The sequence below is a fragment of the Malania oleifera genome, chromosome 1 (genome assembly GCF_029873635.1).
Source record: "Malania oleifera isolate guangnan ecotype guangnan chromosome 1, ASM2987363v1, whole genome shotgun sequence".
Classification (NCBI taxonomy): domain Eukaryota; kingdom Viridiplantae; phylum Streptophyta; class Magnoliopsida; order Santalales; family Ximeniaceae; genus Malania; species Malania oleifera.
In genome coordinates, this window is record NC_080417.1 from 34,687,821 (window position 1) to 34,695,340 (window position 7,520).

A 7,520-nucleotide genomic window follows, 5' to 3' on the forward strand; every position below is an offset into this window, starting at 1 on the left:
GAAGAAAAGGATTTAAAGGAAAGGGTGGTGCCCTAGGACCCAGAGAAAAAACCCCCGACCCGGCCATGCATGGCCGGGTCACATCAATAACCCATTCAAATATATTTTTTTTTATTTTATTTGTTCTTGGTTCGTCACAAATTCTGCTCTTCTGGAGCCCGTATCTCACAAAACTCAAAAAAAAAAAGTTGTATATGATCCTTTCCTCTTTCTCCAAAAATTTGAATCGTCTCAATCGGAGCTCGGAGGGAAAAGTTATGCATGAAATACGAACAGGTGTCGGTTTTGATTCCCGGGAATTTTCCTGCGACAAAAAATTACCAAATTCTCATAAATAGTGCAATAAATTTCAAGAATGATAATTTTGGCACTTTATTAAAATATTGGATAATTTTGGACATTTAATTAAAAATATAAATCATAAAACTCAGGTTAAACGTTCAATTACGCAGTTTCGGCGCATAATCACACCCCCCAACTAACGTTTTGCTAGTCTCTAGCAAATGACGTGAATGAATCTCAGGGTGGTATCTACAACTACATACTCCAATAATCATGAAATCAATGCACATGCAATATAACTATACCACTTCACATACAAGAACATAACTGAATTTCACACAAGTTTGTTCATATTCAATGCACACGACTCCAAAACACGTCACTCATGCAAGTTTCATCATTTATATGTCATTTAAGAATAGTATACTCACATGAAGTTAATCAGAGGCACATTTAGAGTTAATTCAATCATATAAGTTCGAGTATAAATAGGTAAACTCTCGAGGTGTGTGTAATGTGTGTGACTCAGTACACCTAGGATGCTAGTGGACACCTACAGAACTGTCGCTTTGACTCGGCCTAACTGGTATACCCTTAAAAGCAGTCAAAGAAAATGGGTTCACTCATCATATGTGAGGAGGAGTGTTGCGATCAAACATCCCACATATTAAAAGGAACAACGCTAAGTATATGGAGTGGACTAGTCTGGAAAGGATCTAGCCTATCTGTGAGGTGTCGGGTCCTTCACCCTAGCATCTTCTCACCTACTCGCCATATCCAACTGAGACCACCCTAGATTAACTTATTCACAAACTTGTCGTGAACACATCTGAGGCATTAACTGGTTGAAGAATCTTCATACGTGGAAAATATGTGTCGTCCTTGACTTTTTGTGATATGTATTTGGGCCGGCATTAACATTTCATTTCATGCGCATGTGTATTGTTTTTTCTTTCTTCTACTCATTCTTCATTTTCTGTCTTTTCTTGAGCAATAAGGACAATATAACACTTCTTTTGTAATCTTCATACCATCAATGGGAATTAAGCTCGAATAGGAGTTCATGATATAAGTCTATCTCTAGGGGTGGCTCAGCCTTCACATTTTGAATAGGCTACAAGACTTAGGTTTCTATCTCCCCACTAGGTGTCACCTCTAGGCTAGCAAATCAAAAACAGAGACTAGTGTACAAAGGAATCACCCAGAAAAAGAGAATTGAGTTCTGTGAACTCTGATTTGATATTAACGCTCAAAAGGACGATAAATAGCTCAAGGATATCTCACAAGGTGTCATAGTCTCCACGGGTGTTCTCTCAGTGCTCACAGGAAACCCTAAGTGCAATGAATCACGTGAATGTGTTTATTTAGCCTCGTGAGATGCATGTAGATACAGGAAATTATATAGCCAAATTAACACGAATGTACTACCAATCGATTCTTCATGGAGTCATAAAATCATATAAAGATAAACTATGCATAATTGACTCAAGTGTGTCATTCTGAAGTTATACGCAAGTATGTGAAAGGTATACACAGTGTTAAGCATGGCATAGTGCAGTGCAATTCCTCAGTGCTCCTCCTTTATTTCTCTCTCTTTTTTTTTTTTTTGAAATTTTTTTTTTTTGAAATATAAAACCCAGTACGTGTACGTGCACAGTGTCATATGCGAATGCTCACCCCCCCCCAACTAAAGTGGAACATTGTCCTCAATGTGAAAGCACAGGGGGAATAAAATTGTGCACGGTAAACAACTAATGGAAAAGTACTATTGACTAAGGTAACAAGAAAGAAAAGGGAAAAACACAACTAAAACAAATAAATGAAAAAAATAAAAATAAAAATAGTAGCATAGAAAGGTCAGAGGACTCCCCTAGGGTCTTGCAGAAGCAAGACCTCTTTGTCAACATCGAATGGGGTCTTGAAAGGCTTTAGGCGCTGTCCATTGACTGTGAAACGTTTGCCATTCTTCGGATTTACAATCTCTACCGCACCATGAGAATGAACTTTTTCAACAATATATGGACGACCCCATCGGGATTTCAATTTCCCAGGAAACACATGCAGTCGGGAGTCATAGAGTAGCACTTGTTGAGAAGGGAAAAGTTGCTTTTCCTTGATGTTCCTATCATGTAGCAACTTCATCCGCTCCTTAGCCAAACGAGCATTATCATAAGCGTTCGTGCGAGATTCTTCAAGCTCGCATACCTGCAATTTTCTTAAACCTGTGGCATCATCAAGTGAAAGGTTAATCTGTTTGATAGCCCATAATGCACGATGCTGAATTTCAACAGGTAAATGACACGCCTTACCATATACTAACTTGTAGGGAGACATCCCTAAGTTTGTCTTGAAAGCTGTTTGGTAGGCCCAAAGTGCGTCAACAAGTTTTTCTGACCAGTCCTTACGGTTAGGATGCACAGTTTTCTCAAGTATCGTTTTGATCTCTCTATTGGCCAATTCAGCTTGACCATTGGTCTGAGGGTGGTAAGGGGCAGAGACTTTGTGGGTTACACCATATTTTTGCATGAGTTTTTCAAAAGGTTTGTTACAGAAATGGGACCCTCCATCACTAATGATTGCCTTGGGCATGCCAAAGCGTGCAAATAACTCTTTAAGAAAGCGTATGACAACCTTGTGGTCATTGGTTCGACAAGGTATTGCCTCCACCCATTTAGAAACATAGTCCACAGCGACCAAAATGTAAGAATGCCCAAAAGAAATGGGAAAAGGTCCCATAAAATCAATTCCCCAACAATCAAAAATCTCAAGAGTCAATATGGGGGACATAGGCATTTCATTCTTGGCAGTAATTTTTCCTAATTTTTGACAGGCCTCACATGCTTTACAAAAATTTTCAACATCTTTAAACATGGTGGGCCAGTAGAGTCCACTTTGTAATATTTTTGAAACAGTTTTCTTAGCAGCAAAGTGGCCTCCACATATCCCACCATGGCAAAAATGTATCACAGAATTAAATTCATCATCTGGAACACATCTACGCACTAATTGGTCAGAACAATATTTGAATAGGTATGGATTATCAAAATAATAATGTCTTACCTCAGCTAAGAACTTACGCCTGTCCTGGGTGAGCCAATGGTCTGGCATCCGGTCGGTGACGAAATAATTCACAATGTTGGCGAACCATGGAGCGCGTGACACAGCAAAGAGACGTTCATCAGGAAATTCGTCATTCAGGGGAGGGGACACCAGTACCTCGGGTAGCTGCAACCGAGAAAGATGGTCAGCTACAACGTTTTCCACGCCCTTTTTATCGCGTATGGTGATATCGAATTCCTGGAGGAGTAGAATCCACCTGATCAATCTGGGCTTGGCGTCCTTCTTTGCTAATAAATATTTCAAAGCAGAGTGGTCAGTAAAAATAATGACAGGTGCACCAATGACATAAGAACGAAATTTTTCTAAAGCAAAAACAACAGCTAGCAATTCCTTCTCAGTGGTAGTATAATTTCGCTGAGCATCATTCAAAGTTCGACTGGCATAATAAATAACCGACGACTTGTTATCAATTCGTTGACCTAGAACAGCACCAAGAGCGTAGTCACTAGCGTCGGTCATGATCTCAAACGGCAAGTCCCACCGAGGAGGTTGCATGATAGGCGCAATAGTCAAATGTCGCTTGAGCGTTTCAAAGGCCTGTTGACAATCATCAGTCCACACAAATTCAGTTTCATTTTGCAACAAGGTACATAATGGTTTAGCAATACTACTGAAACCCTCAATAAAACGTCTATAGAACCCGGCATGACCAAGGAAGGAGCGAATATCCCAGACTGTCTTAGGGATAGATAACTGAGAAATCAGCTCTACCTTGGCCCTGTCAACTTCTATACCACGCTCAGAAACCAAATGTCCAAGTACTAAACCACTACGTACCATAAATTGACATTTTTCCCAGTTTAGAAGTAAATTCTTTTCCTCACATCTTTTCAAAATCGCAATTAAATGTGTCAAACAATGTTCAAAAGACTTACCGAACACAGAAAAGTCATCCATAAAAATTTCGCACATATCATCTAACATATCAGAGAAAATACTCATCATACAGCGTTGGAAAGTAGCAGGGGCATTACATAGACCGAATGGCATTCTGCGGAAAGCAAAGGTACCAAAGGGACAAGTGAAGGTAGTCTTCTCTTGGTCCTCAGGTGCTACGGAAATTTGATAATAACCAGAAAATCCATCCAAGAAACAATAAAAAGAATTACCATCTACTTTCTCTAATATCTGATCTAGGAAGGGTAACGGGAAATGATCTTTTCGGCTAGCCGAATTCAATTTACGATAATCAATGCACATTCTCCAACCCGTTACTTTCCTAGATGGGATCAATTCTCCATTAGCATTTTCAATTACAGTCAAACCAGATTTTTTTGGAACTACCTGTGTTGGGCTTACCCATTTGCTGTCGGAGATTGAATATATGATGTCTGCAGCTAATAATTTCAGCACTTCGTTTTTTAGCACCTCTTTCATGGCTGGATTCAGCCTTCTTTGTGCATCTCGAACTGGTTTAGCGTCTCCTTCGAGGAAGATGTTATGAGTGCAAATGGAAGGGTCGATACCCTTGATGTCAGCAATGGTCCATCCAATCGCTCCTCGATGCTCTCGAAGTACCTGCAATAATTTAGTTTCCTGTTCATGAGTAAGGTGTGAAGAAATTACCACAGGGAATGTGCCGTCTACTGGACCCAAGAAAGCATATTTCAGCTCGGCATGCAATGGTTTCAACTCAAGGGTTGGAATTTCTTCTGCGAATGACTTCAGAATTTCTGGTAGGTCAATGGCCTCAAATGTAGGCTTACGCCAACTACTTGTATAACTCACATCAAACATATGAGGACCACTATTTGGGATCTGCTCCTCTGATTCTAGCAATAATTCATCAGTCCCTTTAAACTGCGCAAAAGAGTCATTTTCAAGTGCGACATCGACATCGAGTACCGACAGTAGCTCTAAAGTGTCTAAGTCATCTATCACATCGACTGTATGAGTATCTGTGTCATCACACCCACTTGACATCCTATGAGCATTAAAAACATTCATTTCCAGTGTCATGTTCCCAAATGTGAGCTTTAGGACTCCGCTTCGACAGTTAATCAGGGCGTTTGAAGTAGCAAGGAATGGTCGCCCCAAAATGACAAGAGCCTGATAAATGGTGGAAAAAGGCTGCTGCATATCCAAAACAACGAAATCCACGGGATAGTAAAATCTGTCAACCTGAACCAAAACATCCTCAACAATACCTCGTGTGCTTTTACAGATCTGTCTGCCAACTCTAGCATCATAGTAGTACTCTTCAATTCACCTAAACCCAGCTGGTCATATAATGAAAATGGAAGCAGATTCACACTACTCCCTAGGTCAAGTAGAGCCCTCCCAATACGAGATTCACCAATCATAATGGGTATTGTGGGGGAGCCAGGATCTCTAAGTTTCTGTGGAGTCTGACTAAGAATCAATGCACTGACCTGCTCAGTTAAGAAAGCCTTTTTCTTCACGTTTAGTTTCCTTTTTACGGTGCACAGGTCTTTCAGAAATTTTGCATATGCAGGGATCTGCTGTATGGCATCTAAGAGTGGTATATTGATTTTTACCTGCTTGAATATCTCTTGAATCTCTGTATGATACTTGTTCTTTTGTCCAGACGTCAAACGCTGAGGGTATGGGACCACCGGCTGGTATTCCTTAACTGGCTCATCCTCTTTATTATCTGTCTTTTTTAAACTTGAGCTGGCCTCGTCTGATTTTTCTTTTCCTTTATCTGTCTCATTTGTCACCTCAAGTGTCGGCGTGGTTGTTTGTTGGTCTGTGGCCATTTCAGGACGGGGAACTTCCTTTCCACTTCGCAAAGTAATAACTGCTTTTGCTGACTCAAACGTATCCCCTGAAATAGTGTGCACTGACTGTTGTGACTGTCTATATACTTGGGGATTAGGTTGAGGCTGTGCAGGGAATTTTCCTTTTTCCAGGGTATTAAGCTGTGTACTCATCTTGCTTATGGCATCTTTAAGTTCTCCATTGGTCGTAACTTGCATTTGCATGAATTGCTGGAGCATGGTTGCCACCTGCGCCACACTATCATCTGAAGCTTTCTTTACTGGAATGGGGACTAACAGTGGTTGGAATCCTGGTGGTGTATAGCTCCGAGAAAACTGTTGCGGTTGATACTGCGGTGGAGGAGCTACGACTGGATTGTATGTTGGTTGCGGAGGCGGTGCATATGATTGAGGTGCCTGCTGATATCGTGAAGATGATGGACCCGGCTGATCATTTCGCCATTGGAGGTTTGGATGATTCCGCCACCCCGGATTGTAAGTATTTGAGAGTGGCTGATTCTGCATCTTGTTAACCCAATTTGCCGATGACACTTGATCAGATTTGCTCTGTTGCAACACAGGTAAGAATTGACAATCCTGAGGTCTGTGGTCTGAAGTCTCACAAATCGTGCAAATCTCAACTTTCGACTTTTCGGATTCCATGACTTCCAATTTTTTAGATAACGCAACTACAAGGGCCTGTAAGCTAGTGTCCTCTTTAACCTCATATCTGCCCCCGCCACTGATTGCTCGGATAGGTTGGGCAGCTATCGGCACCCGTTCTGGTCGTGCCTTCCACTGCTGGGCACTCTCAGCGAGATAGTCTAAAAATGATAAGCCCTCGTCTGGTTCCTTATGGAAGAACATCCCATTGCACATAGACTGGACAAATTGTTTGCACACAGGGGTTAAAGCAGTAAAAAAATAATTCACTAACCTCCACGATTCGAAACCATGGTGCGGGCATATGTTCATCAAGTCCTTGAATCTCTCCCAACATGCTTGGAATGTCTCGCCATCTTTTTGCATGAACTGACTGATTTGCTCCTGTAGGTACTGAGTTCTCTGAAGAGGAAAAAATTTATGTAAGAACTCACGCTGCATTTCAACCCAACTAGTAATAGAGTTAGGGCGCAAAGAATTAAACCATATTTTTGCCCTGTCTTTCAGAGAAAAGGGGAACAAACGCAGTTTAATGTATTCATCAGTCCTAGCCCTATTAATAAAAGTGGTGCAAACCATCTCAAAGTCTGTCAAGTGTTGGTACGGACTCTTAGAGTCCATCCCGTGAAATTGGGGAATCACAGAGAACATGCCATGCTTAAGAGTGAAATTCAGGGCATCCTGGGGCAACACAACGCATGAAGGTGTAGATGTGCGTGCAGGCTGTAGAAAATC

At 41.2% G+C, this 7,520-nt stretch overlaps 1 non-coding gene across 1 annotated transcript; it reads left to right on the forward strand.

The window, feature by feature from the left end:
* Positions 1–7,071: 7,071 nt before the first annotated feature.
* On the forward strand, positions 7,072–7,179 carry LOC131147414 (small nucleolar RNA R71). The gene has a single exon (XR_009134796.1). It is a non-coding gene; the product is annotated as a small nucleolar RNA R71 (small nucleolar RNA).
* The last annotated feature ends 341 nt before the right edge of the window (positions 7,180–7,520 follow it).